This window comes from Oryctolagus cuniculus, chromosome 3, assembly GCF_964237555.1.
Source record: "Oryctolagus cuniculus chromosome 3, mOryCun1.1, whole genome shotgun sequence".
NCBI classification, from domain to species: domain Eukaryota; kingdom Metazoa; phylum Chordata; class Mammalia; order Lagomorpha; family Leporidae; genus Oryctolagus; species Oryctolagus cuniculus.
The window spans coordinates 174302627-174319425 of record NC_091434.1 but is presented as its reverse complement, the minus strand read 5'-3'; the positions used below and the strand labels follow the sequence as shown (position 1 = coordinate 174319425).

At 51.9% G+C, this 16799-nt stretch overlaps 4 non-coding genes across 4 annotated transcripts; all 4 read right to left on the bottom strand.

Moving 5' to 3' along the window:
- Window positions 1–5858: 5858 nt before the first annotated feature.
- Window positions 5859–5929, bottom strand: TRNAC-GCA (transfer RNA cysteine (anticodon GCA)). The gene has a single exon. It is a non-coding gene; the product is annotated as a tRNA-Cys (tRNA).
- A 1970-nt stretch (window positions 5930–7899) lies between these two features.
- Window positions 7900–7971, bottom strand: TRNAC-GCA (transfer RNA cysteine (anticodon GCA)). The gene has a single exon. It is a non-coding gene; the product is annotated as a tRNA-Cys (tRNA).
- A 2845-nt stretch (window positions 7972–10816) lies between these two features.
- Window positions 10817–10888, bottom strand: TRNAC-GCA (transfer RNA cysteine (anticodon GCA)). Its single transcript has one exon. It is a non-coding gene; the product is annotated as a tRNA-Cys (tRNA).
- Window positions 10889–15413: 4525 nt separating this feature from the next.
- On the bottom strand, window positions 15414–15485 carry TRNAC-GCA (transfer RNA cysteine (anticodon GCA)). The gene has a single exon. It is a non-coding gene; the product is annotated as a tRNA-Cys (tRNA).
- Window positions 15486–16799: the final 1314 nt, after the last annotated feature.

Here is a 16799-nt window from a genome sequence, read left to right as displayed (position 1 = left end):
CTAGAACAGTCTAGTTTATAACCCCACACTGCTGAAAGCCCTAAGATACGTCAATCAGAAATGCCAATCATGATCTTAGGTAGCAAGGCAGACACTAGCCTATGTGTGCAAGAGGAGCTTAGAACATAGCTGGGGATTCCTGGGGTTGAGGGAGGGAGAAGTGTAGAAGCCCTGGAATCAGACCAGCACGTTCGCCTTGAGAATCTTACCCAGGTCCCGTGACCTTGTCAGATGGGGCCCAACCCTCCCCCAGGGGTCTGTTAGGTATGCCAAGGGGTCTGTTAGGTCAGTAACACTGCTGATAAAGTCCTGGGAGGAATGTCCTGGATCCCACACCCAGCGGAGGGAGGCAGGGAGGAGAAAGGGCGGGCCCAAGCTCCAGTCTCCAGCACTGTGGGCACGCGGTTCTCTCCTGCGTCCCCTTGTTAAATTTTGCCGGCATGCTTTCTGCTGCTGTCTCACAGCTGAAATTCTTTTCTTGCTGTAAGACCAGGATCTCTGATCCAGCTGTCTCCTGTCCCGATGAACCTCAAGGCCACATCACCAGTCCACGCCTATTGGGCTTTAAGGGAGGAGCCACAAACCAGGAAGAGAGGTGCCACGTGCTTGCTCCACTGACCCGTTCCTCCCTGGGAACATATTTCAGTAACTCGCGCTGTACTATGCCCCCTTTGTCTCTGTGAGCTATAATTTCTTACTCTGTTGGCAAAAAGATAAGCCCGTTGCCTCCAGTGACACCGTGGTGAGTGAGATGGGCTCATCGACTGTTAGGTCAGGTCCTTGTTGGAAGGAGAGAAGGGGCTGTAAAATGTTTGCTTCTCTCCAGAAGCCGCCTCGGCAAGAAAGAGGGCCAGCCCCACCCTCTGAGTCTCTAGTTATATAAAAAGTTACCTATCCCACCCTTCGGAAGGCTTTTTTTTTTTTTTTCCCCAATCCCTAGCGGGCTAGACAGGATTACAGTTCTGGCCTTCTGAAGGGTCTTGTCCTGCCCTTTGATTGACTGCTAGCTGTTATTCTGCTCCCCGAATTGTGCCTAAAAGACTTGGTGTTAACAAGCGTGTGGGGGTCTTCCTCTCTTGGAGCCTCCCTCCTGATGCTGCGACAGGAGATTTCTGCCTTAAATAAATCTTGCTTTCGGGTGGAAATTCTTCTCTGTGAGATAAGAACTGAGGTTGCCTTCATTGTCCTCGCTGTTTCCCTGTACAGCACGTCAGGGAATGGATGCCAAATAGACAAATACAAAATCTAAGAAAATACAGATATGAACCCACAGGAACTGGTTAGTATTTATTTTTCTTTTCTTTTTTCCTTTCTTTTTTTTTTTTTTTTTTTTTTTTTTGACAGGCAGAGTTAGACAGTGAGAGAGAGAGACAGAGAGAAAGGTCTTCCTTTTTCCTTTGGTTCAACCCCAAGTGGCCACTATTGTTGCTCCCCCTCTTCATGGAGGAACGACACTAAACCCTGCCTAGGCTTCATATCCGAGTCACGGCACCATTATGTCGCTCCCCCTCTTCGTGGAGGAACGACACAGGACCCTGCGCTGTTCTTTCGTCTGCTCGGCCCTCCCCGGGTTTGCTGCTGGTTCTTCCCGGGTTGGCTACTGACCCTTCCACCTCCGTGGAAGGGCGGTTCCCCCTGGCCACATTCCCCACTTCCGCGGGGGAGCGGCACACCGCGGGCTGGCTCACTCGGGGGCTGCACAGGTGCTCCTTCAGATGTTCCCCTTAGATGTTCCTGGTGCATGCCGTCTCTCTCCTCCTTTATAGTCCTCCTCCGCCAATCCCAACTCGGCTGCCCACACGCCGAGTACGCTGCTCTCCTCCAATCAGCTCCTGGAGGTCATCACTCAAGTTGGCAAGAGGCAGCTGCGTAGAAGCTGTTTCTCCCTTCTCAGCACCATATTGTGGGAGAGCAGATGCATAGAATAAGTCTTAATTCCAGTAACTTAGTCTAGTCCGAGTTGCTCCCCACACACTATGGTCGGCGTGTTGGGGCTGGCGCGCTGCGCCAATCCGAAGGCAGGAGCCAGGTGCTTCCTCCTGGTCTCCCATGCGGGTGCAGGGCCCAAGCACTTGGGCCATCCTCCACTGCCCTCCCGGGCCACAGCAGAGAGCTGGCCTGGAAGAGGGGCAACCGGGACAGAATCCGGCGCCCCAATCGGGACTAGAACCTGGGGTGCTGGCACCGCAGGCAGAGAATTAGCCTAGTGAGCTGTGGCGCTGGCCAAATATTTATTTATTTATTTTTATTTATTTATTTATTTATTTATTTTTATTTTTTTATTTTTGACAGGCAGAGTGGACAGTGAGAGAGAGAGACAGAGAGAAAGGACTTCCTTTGCCATTGGTTCACCCTCCAATGGCTGCCGCAGCCAGCGCACTGCGGCCGGCAGATTGCACTGATCCGAAGCCAGGAGCCAGGTGCTTTTCCTGGTCTCCCATGGGGTGCAGGGCCCTGTGGGAACCCATGAGCCGGCCATGGGCCCACATGCTAAGGCTTGGCTTGCTGACCATTGGCATTAGTTACTGCTGTGTGGATGTTTATGGTTTCTGTTGAGCTGTGATATCGGGACCGTTTCATAACCCCAGGCTAGAGTCAAAACAACTACGGCCTTGGGGCTTCCCGTACTTCTTTTCCCACTGACCAAGGCTGAGAAAACACCAGGTGGAAGCTTGTTGTTAGCACCCAAGTCGCCTGCTACGTGACCAGGAGCTTGATTGGATGAAGGCGCGTGATCACCTTTATGGTTGGACAAGGAATGCATGGACTGTGCGTGATCAGGCACCGGACTGGAGCGCCGCCACATGGACTGTAGCATGGACTAAGCTTGCTTACATGCTTCTGCAATGTTATACTATATAAGCTGTTTGTGATATGGGACAGGAGCTTCCCCTTTCTTTCAGAGCTCCCCTTGCTCAAGGGTTTCTCTTTCTTCCTGTTTAAATAAAGCCTACTGAAGGCCGATCAGCTGGGAGCAGTGTCGTTCCTTTGCAGGCAAGGGAGCGACAGGGCCCAAGGACTTGGGCCATCCTCCACTGCACTCCCAGGCCATAGCAGAGAGCTGGCCTGGAAGAGGGGCAACCAGGACAGAATCCGGTGCCCCGACCGGGACTAGAACCCGGTGTGCTGGTGCCGCAGGTGGAGGATTAGCCTAAATATTTATTTTTTAAAGATTTATTTATTGGGGCCAGCGCAGTGTTACAGCAGGTTAACGCCCTGGCCTGAAGTGCCGTCATCTCATATGGGCACTGGTTCGAGAACCAGCTGCTCCTCTTCCCATCCAGCTCTCTGCTATGGCCTGGGAAAGCAGTAGAGGATGGCCCAAGTCCTTGGGCCCCTGCACCTGCATGGGAGACCTGGAAGAAGCTCCTGGCCCCTGGCTTTGGATCAACCCAGCTCCAGCTATTGTGGTCATTTGTGGAGTGAACCAGTGGATGGAAAACCTTTCTTTCTGTCTCTTCTTCACTCTGTCTGTAACTCTACCTCTCAAATAAATAAATAAAATATTCTTAAAAAAAGAAAAGTGGTGCAGTTAAAAAAAAGACTTATTTATTTACTTGAAATGCAGAGAAAGAGAGAGAGAAGGAGAGACAGAGATCTTCCACCTGCTGCTTTGCTCCCTAAATGGCCACAACAGCTGAGGCTGAGCCAGGTGACAGGAGCCTGAAACTCCATCCAGGTCTCCCTAGTGGGTGCAAGGCCCAAGGACTTGGATCATCTTCTGCTGCTTTCCCAGGCACATTAGCAGGAAGCTGGACTGGAAGTGGAGCAGCTGTCCCAGACCTGAAGCAGCGCCCATGTGGGATGCCGGCACTGCACGCACGGAGGGTCAACCCTATGCCACGGTGCCAGCCCCAGGCATTGTTGAATAATAAACTCATATTGTTACATGTGAAACAGCAGTGGTGAATCAATACCCCAGTTCTTTCTCACATGGAAGAAGAGTTTCCACACGGAGAAGGCGGAGAGAAAGGCAAGATTTATTTAAGTCAGAGGCTTCCTGCGGAAGTGGCCAGGAGGGGGCGCTCCAAGAGACAGGAAACCGGAAGGGGCTGGTGGTGGTGGTAGTGGTGGTGGTGGTGGTGGCGGCGGGGGGGGGGGGGGGGGGGTGCGCGGCAGAGGGGTTAAGCACAATTCTGGGAGGAAAAAAAAACCTGACAATCAATTACCAAGTGGGGACAAAGCCTATCAAAAGACCTGACTTGTGATCTTGTTTGCCCTGTCTGGCTTGTTTTCACTGTAAACTGGGAGTGCAGAGAGGCGAGCTGTTGCCTCAAGTGTAAGAGAGCTTACAAGCTAATAGCCTTTTTGGTTTGCTGACCCTCCCATACTCCCCAGGCAGCTCTGTCTTCACCACAGGCCTTCCTTTGCCCCCACAATCCACTGCGTCTGTTCTCCTTGGTACCTGTGGAGCCAATAGACAACAGGTGTTCAAGCAACCTGCTTTGATACAAGAAAAGCAAGCAATGTCATTGATGTTACTTTTTAAAAAATTTTTATTTATTTACTTGAAAGTCAGGGTTACAGAGAGAGAGACAGACCTTTCATTTGCTGGTTCTGGTTCACTCCCCAGATGATCCCCAGGCCAAAGCCAGGAGCTTCATCCAGGTCTCTCCCATGATGACAAGGGCCCAATCACTTGGACCATCTTCTGTTGTTTTTCCAAGGCCATTGGCAGGGAGCTGGATCGAAAGTGGAACAGCTGGGACTTGAACCTGCGCCCATATGGGATGCTGGCATTGTTTTTACCCACTATGTTGCAAAAGATGCTGGCCCCTTGACGTTATTTTTAGTTCTCCCAAATCTAGTCAAGGATATATGGCTTCCTCTCTTTTCTCCAATTCTTAAATGAAAATACCCACAATAATTCCTAAGAAGGTTTTTTGGTATTAAACTAGTAGGTGTAAGTGCTTTAAAATGTTTACATTTTATATGTAATACATTATATAATACATTATATATGTAATACAGTGGAATACTACTCAGCCTTGAAAAGGAAGAACATTCAAGAGCTGTACTAAGTGAAGTAAGTCAGCCACCAAGGACATCCACTATATGGCTCAACTTCCATGAGGTGCCTGGACTCGCCGAACTCAGACAGAAAACAGAATGCGGGGGTAGTGTCCATTTTGGAAGAAGAAAAAGTTCTGAGAGTAGGCTGTGGCGATGGGGGCACAACAGTGTGAGTGCACTCACTACCCTGAGTTAGTCACCTAAAGTGGCAGCTGTGGGCTGGTGCTATGATGGTGCAGACTGAGCCGTCACCTGCAGCTCCGGCATCCCATATGGGTGCCTGTTCCTCCACTTCTGATACAGCTCCCTGCTATGAACCTAGGAAAGCAATGGAGAACAGCCCCTGCACCCATATGGGAGACATGGAGGAAGCCCCTGGCTCCTGGCTTCTGCCATTGCGCCCATCTAGGGAGTGAACCAGCAGATGGAAGATCTCTCTCTGTCTCTCCCTCCCTCTCTAACTCTGCCTTTCAGATGAATAAATGTAGCATATCATGAATACAAACACACTGTACATGAAGGAAGGTCTAACCAGAGAGTACCTTAAAGCTTGGCTGTAATACAAATTTTTACTCATCATTATACAAACACTGAACGCTGAGTTGAGAGACAATGAAGAAGAGTGTGTCTGTGTCTGTTGGATTAAGGGGAAGAACCAGACTTGTCCAAAACCAAAATTCTTTTCTTCTGTTTGTTTTTACTTATTTAATTGATTTTCAGCTGGCGTCAGGAGCCAGAGGCAGCAATCAAACTCAACACTCTGACATGGGGGCAGCCTCACAGACACTGCTCGCAAATGGAGCAAAACATCATGGTGACAAGAATATGAGCCACCAGGAGCTGGCAGGGGGCACCTGGATTTGAACCAGGACCTCTTGATCTGCAGTCAAATGCTCTACCCCTGAGCTATACCCCCTGTGGCAACAGGTGCATCTAATTAGTACCTTTTCATACCAACGCACCCTCTTCCCATCTGTGGCTATTTATGGGTGAAGGTAAAGTTACAGAGAGAGAGAGGGATCTTCCATCTGCTAGTTCACTCCCAAAATGGCCACAGAGGTCGGAGCTGGGCCAATCTGAAAACTTGAACTTCTTCCAGGTCTCCCACATGGGTGCCAGGGCCAAGTCCTTGGGCCATCTTCTGCTGTTTTCCCAGGCCATCAGGAGGGAGCTGGATCGGAAGTGGAACAACTGAGACACAAGCCGGCACCCACAGGTGCGGGCAGCAGCCTTCCTCTCTCTGCCATGCTGCTGGTCCTGGAAGTTGGGCATTCTAAATCCTCCTGTTTTTAACTATGTTTGCTCTTGTCATCATTCTCATTGTCTTTCCATTCTAATTTCCAGATGAGGTTTTTCTTAATCCTTTTATTAAAAAATGTATTTATCTATATATTTTAATTTGAGAGAGAGTAGTAGGGAGGGCCCATCCGCTGGTCTGCTCCACACTTTTGGTTCATTCCCCAAATGCCTGCAATTGCCAGGGAGCTGGGCTGACGTGGGAGTCAGGAGTCAAGAATTCGGCCCAGGTGTTCCACGTGGGAAAACCATCGCCGCTGCCCCCAGGATCCGTCTCACCAGGAAGCTAGAACTGGGATCTAGAGCTGGAGCTCAAACCCACGCACTCTAATGTGGGATGCAGGCACCTTCGTCGCTGTCTTAACCACTAGGCCAAGGTCCCTCCTCTTGAAGTTTAAATTTCTTTTGTCTTATTATAAATTTCCAGGTGCTCTTTCTTACTCTTTTTTAAATTAAAAAAAAAAACCTGGTATATAAAAATTTTACATATTTATGGGTACCATGTAATGTTTTAATACATGTATCGGTTGTTATTCTTTGAAGTTGTTCTTTAGTGTTTTTTTTTTTTTCTAAAGATCTATTTCCTTATTTGAAAGAGGGGGGTGCAAGAGAGAGAGAGAGAGAGAGAGAGGAGAGATCTTCCATCTACTGGTTCACTCCTCAAGTGGTCACAATGACTAAGGCTGGACCAGGCCGGAGCCAGGAGCTTCATCTGGGTCTTCCATGCAGTTGCAGGGACTCAAGGACTTGGGTCATCCTCTACTGCTTTCCCGGACCACAGCAGAGAGCTGGATGGGAAGAGGAGCAGCCAGGTCTCGAACTGGCGCCCATATGGGATGCTGACGCTGCAGACCGGAGCTTTAACCTGCTGCCCCATAGTACCAGCCCCTAGACTTTTAAATAGATAATAGCTGCAGAAGAAATTGGGGTCAGCCGCAGTGGCGTGGGGAAGTATTGCCCTGCAGTGACCTGGACAGGCATTGCCCTGAGCAACCGCGTTTTCTCGGAGTCTGGCTGTCGCTGCTGGCGTCTGTGCTGCCCTACAGGGGCCACTCACATCCCTGAAGGCACACGCGGAGGAAGACACCGCTGGGAGGAGAGGTGCTGGCTCTCCTGAGGATGGAGGATGCGGGCGGGGCCGGACTGGGATTCTCTGAGTGCGCAGTCACTTCGGGTCAGCGTGTCTGCTGGGGTGGGGGCTCTCTGGACAGAACCTGCGGATTCTACACAGCCCGGCGAGGGCCGCATTTCTGCATTGGGCTTTTCATGGACACACTGCCCCCTGTCCAGAAACAGAGGTGGAAGCAGCCAAGCCAAGCTCCTGGGAGCCTGGTCGCCACCAGTGCTGGAAGTGACAGGCGGAAGAGAGGAGACAGGACTCCAGGTGGCACGGGGGCAGCCTCAGGACACTGCTTGCAAACGGGGGCCTTAGTTGAGCCCCTGGGCACTGGTTTGTGGATGCCAGGCCTCCCATCTGCTGTGTCCTTCACTGTTACGGGTGAGCCCTGGGTGCTGGCTTCAGAAGGCAGCGGAAGGAAGCAGAACAAAAGGCTGTGGTGATGACAAGAATCTGGGCCACCACGAGCCGGCAGGGGGCACCTGGATTTGAACCAGGGACCTCTTGATCTGCAGTCAAATGCTCTACCCCTGAGCTATACCCCCTGTGGCAACAGGTGCATCTAATTAGTACCTTTTCATACCAACACACCCTCTTCCCATCTGTGGCTATTTATGGGTGAAGGTAAAGTTACAGAGGGAGAGAGAGATCTTCCATCTGCTAGTTCACTCCCAAAATGGCCACAGAGGTCGGAGCTGGGCCAATCTGAAAACTTGAACTTCTTCCAGGTCTCCCACATGGGTGCAAGGCCCAAGTCCTTGGGCCATCTTCTGCTGTTTTCCCAGGCCATCAGGAGGGAGCTGGATCGGAAGTGGAACAACTGAGACACAAACCGGCACCCACAGGTGCGGGCAGCAGCCTTCCTCTCTCTGCCATGTTGCTGGTCCTGGAAGTTGGGCATTCTAAACCCTCCTGTTTTTAACTATGTTTGCTCTTGTCATCATTCTCATTGTCTTTCTGTCGCTCCCCGTCTTCGTGGAGGAACGGCACAGGACCCTGCGCTGTTCTTTGGTCTGCTCGGCCCTCCCCGGGTTTGCTGCTGGTTCTTCCCGGGTTGGCTACTGACCCTTCCACCTCCGTGGAATGGCGGTTCCCCCTGCCACATTCCCCACTTCCCGGGGGGAGCGGCACACTGCCGGCCAGCTCTCTCAGGGGCTGCACAGGTGTTCCCCTTAGATGTTCCTGGTGCATGCCGTCTCTCTCCTCCTTTATAGTCCTCCTCCGCCAATCCCAACTTGGCTGCCCACATGCCGAGTACACTGCTCTCCTCCAATCAGGAGCAGGATCAGCTCCTGGAGGTCATCACTCAAGTTGGCAAGAGGCAGCTGCGTAGAAGCTGTTTTCTCCTCTCCCAGCGCCATATTGTGGGAGAGCAGATGCATAGAATAAGTCTTAATTCCAGTAACTTAGTCTAGTCCGGGTTGCTCCCCACATCTTTCCATTCTAATTTCCAGATGAGGTTTTTCTTAATCCTTTTATTTTTTATTTATTTATTTATTTATTTATTTATTTTTTTTTTTTTGACAGGCAGAGTGGACAGTGAGAGAGAGAGACAGAGAGAAAGGTCTTCCTTTGCCGTTGGTTCACCCTCCAATGGCCGCCGTGGCCGGCGCGCTGCAGCCAGCGCGCCACGCTGATCCGATGGCAGGAGCCAGGTGCTTCTCCTGGTCTCCCGTGGGGTGCAGGGCCAAGCACTTGGGCCATCCTCCACTGCACTCCCTGGCCACAGCAGAGAGCTGGCCTGGAAGGGGGCAACCGGGACAGAATCCGGCGCCCCGACCGGGAGTAGAACCTGGGGTGCCGGCGCCGCTAGGCGGAGGATTAGCCTAGTGAGCCGCGGCGCCGGCCTTTCTTAATCCTTTTATTAAAAAAATGTATTTATCTATATATTTTAATTTGAGAGAGAGCAGTAGGGAGGGCCCATCCGCTGGTCTGCTCCACACTTTTGGTTCATTCCCAAATGCCTGCAATTGCCAGGGAGCTGGGCTGACGTGGGAGTCAGGAGTCAAGAATTCGGCCCAGGTGTTCCACGTGGGAAAACCATCGCCGCTGCCCCCAGGATCCGTCTCACCAGGAAGCTAGAACTGGGATCTAGAGCTGGAGCTCAAACCCACGCACTCTAATGTGGGATGCAGGCACCTTCATCGCTGTCTTAACCACTAGGCCAAGGTCCCTCCTCTTGAAGTTTAAATTTCTTTTGTCTTATTATAAATTTCCAGGTGCTCTTTCCTACTCTTTTTTCAATTAAAAAAAAACCTGGTATATAAAAATTTTACATATTTATGGGTACCATGTAATGTTTTAATACATGTATCGGTTGTTATTCTTTGAAGTTGTTCTTTAGTGTTTTTTTTTTTTCTAAAGATCTATTTCCTTATTTGAAAGAGGGGGGTGCGAAAGAGAGAGAGAGAGAGAGAGAGAGAGAGAGAGGAGAGATCTTCCATCTACTGGTTCACTCCTCAAGTGGTCACAATGACTAAGGCTGGACCAGGCCGGAGCGAGGGGCTTCATCTGGGTCTTCCATGCAGTTGCAGGGACTCAAGGACTTGGGTCATCCTCTACTGCTTTCCCGGACCACAGCAGAGAGCTGGATGGGAAGAGGAGCAGCCAGGTCTCGAACTGGCGCCCATATGGGATGCTGACGCTGCAGACCGGAGCTTTAACCTGCTGCCCCATAGTACCAGCCCCTAGACTTTTAAATAGATAATAGCTGCAGAAGAAATTGGGGTCAGCCACAGTGGCGTGGGGAAGTATTGCCCTGCAGTGACCTGGACAGGCATTGCCCTGAGCAACCGCGTTTTCTCGGAGTCTGGCTGTCGCTGCTGGCGTCTGTGCTGCCCTACAGGGGCCACTCACATCCCTGAAGGCACACGCGGAGGAAGACACCGCTGGGAGGAGAGGTGCTGGCTCTCCTGAGGATGGAGGATGCGGGCGGGGCTGGACTGGGATTCTCTGAGTGCGCAGTCACTTCGGGTCAGCGTGTCTGCTGGGGTGGGGGCTCTCTGGACAGAACCTGCGGATTCTACACAGCCCGGCGAGGGCCGCATTTCTGCATTGGGCTTTTCATGGACACACTGCCCCCTGTCCAGAAACAGAGGTGGAAGCAGCCAAGCCAAGCTCCTGGGAGCCTGGTCGCCACCAGTGCTGGAAGTGACAGGCGGAAGAGAGGAGACAGGACTCCAGGTGGCACGGGGGCAGCCTCAGAGACACTGCTTGCAAACGGGGGCCTTAGTTGAGCCCCTGGGCACTGGTTTGTGGATGCCAGGCCTCCCATCTGCTGTGTCCTTCACTGTTACGGGTGAGCCCTGGGTGCTGGCTTCAGAAGGCAGCGGAAGGAAACAGAACAAAAGGCTGTGGTGATGACAAGAATCTGGGCCACCACGAGCCGGCAGGGGGCACCTGGATTTGAACCAGGGACCTCTTGATCTGCAGTCAAATGCTCTACCCCTGAGCTATACCCCCTGTGGCAACAGGTGCATCTAGTTAGTACCTTTTCATACCAACACACCCTCTTCCCATCTGTGGCTATTTATGGGTGAAGGTAAAGTTACAGAGGGAGAGAGAGATCTTCCATCTGCTAGTTCACTCCCAAAATGGCCACAGAGGTCGGAGCTGGGCCAATCTGAAAACTTGAACTTCTTCCAGGTCTCCCACATGGGTGCAAGGCCCAAGTCCTTGGGCCATCTTCTGCTGTTTTCCCAGGCCATCAGGAGGGAGCTGGATCAGAAGTGGAACAACTGAGACACAAGCCGGCACCCACAGGTGCGGGCAGCAGCCTTCCTCTCTCTGCCATGCTGCTGGTCCTGGAATTGGGCATTCTAAATCCTCCTGTTTTTAACTATGTTTGCTCTTGTCATCATTCTCATTGTCTTTCCATTCTAATTTCCAGGTGAGGTTTTTCTTAATCCTTTTATTAAAAAAATGTATTTATCTATATATTTTAATTTGAGAGAGAGTAGTAGGGAGGGCCCATCCGCTGGTCTGCTCCACACTTTTGGTTCATTCCCAAATGCCTGCAATTGCCAGGGAGCTGGGCTGACGTGGGAGTCAGGAGTCAAGAATTCGGCCCAGGTGTTCCACGTGGGAAAACCATCGCCGCTGCCCCCAGGATCCGTCTCACCAGGAAGCTAGAACTGGGATCTAGAGCTGGAGCTCAAACCCACGCACTCTAATGTGGGATGCAGGCACCTTCGTCGCTGTCTTAACCACTAGGCCAAGGTCCCTCCTCTTGAAGTTTAAATTTCTTTTGTCTTATTATAAATTTCCAGGTGCTCTTTCCTACTCTTTTTTAAATTAAAAAAAAAAAACCCTGGTATATAAAAATTTTACATATTTATGGGTACCATGTAATGTTTTAATACATGTATCAGTTGTTGTCGCTCCCCCTCTTCGTGGAGGAACGACACAGGACCCTGCGCTGTTCTTTCATCTGCTCGGCCCTCCCCGGGTTTGCTGCTGGTTCTTCCCGGGTTGGCTACCGTCCCTTCCACCTCCGTGGAAGGGCAGTTCCCCCTGCCACATTCCCCACTTCCGCAGGGGAGCGGCACACCGCCGGCCGGCTCTCTCGGGGGCTGCACAGGTGTTCCCCTTAGATGTTCCTGGTGCATGCCGTCTCTCTCCTCCTTTATAGTCCTCTTCCACCAATCCCAACTCTGCTACCCACACGCCGAGTACGCTGCTCTCCTCCAATCAGGAGCAGGATCAGCTCCTGGAGGTCATCACTCAAGTTGGCAAGAGGCAGCTGCGTAGAAGCTGTTTTCTCCTCTCCCAGCGCCATATTGTGGGAGAGCAGATGCATAGAATAAGTCTTAATTCTAGTAACTTAGTCTAGTCCGAGTTGCTTCCCACAGATCCCCCTTTCTTTTTATTTTTTTGGCGTTGATACACGCCTGTCTTCGGTGCCCCGCGGCACACACTCTGCTCTGCTTGCTAGAGTTGCCCACAGGTGCTTACAAGTCCTATCAATCAGGCAAACCGAATCCGGGTCCTCTCTTCGCCATGTTGTGAGGAGGTTTTTAGGCGCTGATGCGTGCCTGAGTTCGGTGCCCCGCAGCGCATGCTCTGCTCTGCTAGAACTGCCTGCAGGTGCTTACAAGCCCTATCAATCAGGGAAACCGAATCCAAGCCCTCTCATTGCTGTCTTGTGGGGAGACTTATTGGTGTTGATTCGTGCCTATCTTCGGTGACCTGCAGCTCATACTCTGGTCAAGCTGCCTGCTGGTGCTTATCGCCTAATCAGGCAGACCGAATCCAAGCCTTCTCATTGCGGTATTGTGGGGAGACTTATTGATGTTAATTCATGCCTGTCTTCGGTGACCTGCGGCGCATAAGCTGCTAGCCGCCTGCAGGTGCTCACCACCTCCCTAATCAGGCAGACCGAATCCAAGCTCTCTCATTGCCATGTTGAGGGGAGGCCTTATTTTTCTCTATTTCTCTATCTCCGGGCATTCCTGTCTCTCCCATTTTACTTCTATCTGCCAGCATTCCTATTTCTCTCATTTTACTTCTAAACTTCTGTTTCTCTTATCCCTGCGGCTTCCCGGCGCCCGCCCCGAGGCTGCTTCTCGGCGGCTTCCCGGCTCTGAGCTGCTTCAGCCCGCGCTTCTCTCATCTGCGAGGCTTCCCGGCGCCCGCCCTGTGGCGGGCTCCCGGCTCAGCGCGGCTCGGCTTCGCGCGCACACTCCGCGGTCTCCACGCACTTCGCGCCCGCACCACGGCCTCGCGCCAGCCCCGCATTCCCTATCTATTCACGCCCCGTGCTCTCTCTGCACACGGCGGCTTCCGCGAGTCACACAGCGTAGCTTACGTTTCCGCCACCACCGGTATTCAATCTAAGTTCCCCGGGCTAACCTGGCGAATTCAACCTAGCTTATGCATCTCCGCCTTATGGTCTGGCTTCCCGTCCTTTGCTCCCTGGGCTAATCTGATGGATTCCAACCTGGCGGCCCACGTCTCTGCCTCTGGTTCCAGATTTTCGCTTTTGCCCCCGGGCTGACTTAAAGAATTCCAAACTGGCTTACGTTTCCGCCTCGGCCTGCCCCCCGCGGCTTCAATTTCCCTAACATTTTTCTCTACCCGGTATATTTCCCTAAGTTTTCTTCCAACAATATTCCTCCCTCATTTCTCCTGGCTTCTCCCCACAGTCCGTATCCGAGTCTGTTTGTTCTAGCTTTCACTTTCGCTTTCGACCTTAGAGATTTCTCCCGGCTTCCCCCTGTAGTCCGTATCCGAGTCTATGCCTAGGCTTTCAATAGCTTCTTCCGGCACCTTTTTCGTCCGGCTTTCCCCTAGGCTCTTTGCTAGTCTCTTTCTCCGGTATTTTCCCACTTCTTCCCGTTTCTTCCCTCCTAGGTTTCCTATCCGAGTCACGGCACCATTATGTCGCTCCCCCTCTTCGTGGAGGAACGACACTAAACCCTGGCTGGGCTTCATATCCGAGTCACGGCACCATTATGTCGCTCCCCCTCTTCGTGGAGGAATGACACAGGACCCTGCGTTGTTCTTTCGTCTGCTCGGCCCTCCCGGGTTTGCTGCTGGTTCTTCCCGGGTTGGCTACCGTCCCTTCCACCTCCGTGGAAGGGCAGTTCCCCCTGGCCACTTTCCCCACATCCGCGGGGGAGTGGCACACCGCCGGCCGGCTCTCTTGGGGGCTGCTCAGGTGTTCTCCTTAGATGTTCCTGGTGCATGTTGTCTCTCTCCTCCTTTATAGTCCTCTTCCGCCAATCCCAACTCTGCTACCCACACGCCGAGTACGCTGCTCTCCTCCAATCAGGAGCAGGATCAGCTCCTGGAGGTCATCACTCAAGTTGGCAAGAGGCAGCTGCGTAGAAGCTGTTTTCTCCTCTCCCAGCGCCATATTGTGGGAGAGCAGATGCATAGAATAAGTCTTAATTCCAGTAACTTAGTCTAGTCCGAGTTGCTCCCCACAGTTGTTATTCTTTGAAGTTGTTCTTTAGTGTTTTTTTTCTAAAGATCTATTTCCTTATTTGAAAGAGGGGGGGCAAAAGAGAGAGAGAGAGAGAGAGAGGAGAGATCTTCCATCTACTGGTTCACTCCTCAAGTGGTCACAATGGCTAAGGCTGGACCAGGCCGGAGCCAGGGCTTCATCTGGGTCTTCCATGCAGTTGCAGGGACCCAAGGACTTGAGTCATCCTCTACTGCTTTCCCAGGCCACAGCAGAGAGCTGGATGGGAAGAGGAGCAGCCAGGTCTCGAACTGGCACCCATATGGGATGCTGACGCTGCAGACCAGAGCTTTAACCTGCTGCCCCATAGTACCAGCCCCTAGACTTTTAAATAGATAATAGCTGCAGAAGAAATTGGGGTCAGCCACAGTGGCGTGGGGAAGTATTGCCCTGCAGTGACCTGGACAGGCATTGCCCTGAGCAACCGCATTTTCTTGGAGTCTGGCTGTCGCCGGTGGCATCTGTACTGCCCTACAGGGTCCACTTCACATCCCTGAAGGCACACGCGGAGGAAGACACCGCTGGGAGGAGAGGTTCTGGCTCTCCTGAGGATGGAGGATGCGGGCGGGGCTGGACTGGGATTCTCTGAGTGCGCAGTCACTTCGGGTCAGCGTGTCTGCTGGGGTGGGGGCTCTCTGGACAGAACCTGCGGATTCTACACAGCCCGGCGAGGGCCGCATTTCTGCATTGGGCTTTTCATGGACACACTGCCCCCTGTCCAGAAACAGAGGTGGAAGCAGCCAAGCCAAGCTCCTGGGAGCCTGGTCGCCACCAGTGCTGGAAGTGACAGGCGGAAGAGAGGAGACAGGACTCCAGGTGGCCCGGGGGCAGCCTCAGAGACACTGCTTGCAAACGGGGGCCTTAGTTGAGCCCCTGGGCACTGGTTTGTGGATGCCAGGCCTCCCATCTGCTGTGTCCTTCACTGTTACAGGTGAGGCCTGGGTGCTGGCTTCAGAAGGCAGCGGAAGGAAACAGAACAAAAGGCTGTGGTGATGACAAGAATCTGGGCCACCACGAGCCGGCAGGGGGCACCTGGATTTGAACCAGGGACCTCTTGATCTGCAGTCAAATGCTCTACCCCTGAGCTATACCCCCTGTGGCAACAGGTGCATCTAGTTAGTACCTTTTCATACCAACACACCCTCTTCCCATCTGTGGCTATTTATGGGTGAAGGTAAAGTTACAGAGAGAGAGAGGGATCTTCCATCTGCTAGTTCACTCCCAAAATGGCCACAGAGGTCGGAGCTGGGCCAATCTGAAAACTTGAACTTCTTCCAGGTCTCCCACATGGGTGCAAGGCCCAAGTCCTTGGGCCATCTTCTGCTGTTTTCCCAGGCCATCAGGAGGGAGCTGGATCGGAAGTGGAACAACTGAGACACAAGCCGGCACCCACAGGTGCGGGCAGCAGCCTTCCTCTCTCTGCCATGCTGCTGGTCCTGGAAGTTGGGCATTCTAAATCCTCCTGTTTTTAACTATGTTTGCTCTTGTCATCATTCTCATTGTCTTTCCATTCTAATTTCCAGGTGAGGTTTTTCTTAATCCTTTTATTAAAAAAATGTATTTATCTATATATTTTAATTTGAGAGAGAGTAGTAGGGAGGGCCCATCCGCTGGTCTGCTCCACACTTTTGGTTCATTCCCAAATGCCTGCAATTGCCAGGGAGCTGTGCTGAAGTGGGAGTCAGGAGTCAAGAATTCGGCCCAGGTGTTCCACGTGGGAAAACCATCGCCGCTGCCCCCAGGATCCGTCTCACCAGGAAGCTAGAACTGGGATCTAGAGCTGGAGCTCAAACCCACGCACTCTAATGTGGGATGCAGGCACCTTCGTCGCTGTCTTAACCACTAGGCCAAGGTCCCTCCTCTTGAAGTTTAAATTTCTTTTGTCTTATTATAAATTTCCAGGTGCTCTTTCTTACTCTTTTTTAAATTAAAAAAAAACACTTGTATATAAAAATTTTATATATTTATGGGTACCATGTAATGTTTTAATACATGTATCAGTTGTTATTCTTTGAAGTTGTTCTTTAGTGTTTTTTTTTTCTAAAGATCTATTTCCTTATTTGAAAGAGGGGGTGTGAAAGAGAGAGAGTGATAGAGAGAGAGAGAGAGAGACAGAGAGAGAGAGACAGAGAGAGAGAGAAAGAGAGAGAGAGAGAGGAGAGATCTTCCATCTACTGGTTCACTCCTCAAGTGGTCACAATGGCTAAGGCTGGACCAGGCCGGAGCCAGGAGCTTTATCTGGGTCTTCCATGCAGTTGCAGGGACTCAAGGGCTTGGGTCATCCTCTACTGCTTTCCCAGGCCACAGCTGAGAGCTGGATGGGAAGAGGAGCAGCCAGGTCTCGAACTGGCACCCATATGGGATGCTGACGCTGCAGACCGGAGCTTTAACCTGCTGCTCCATAGTACC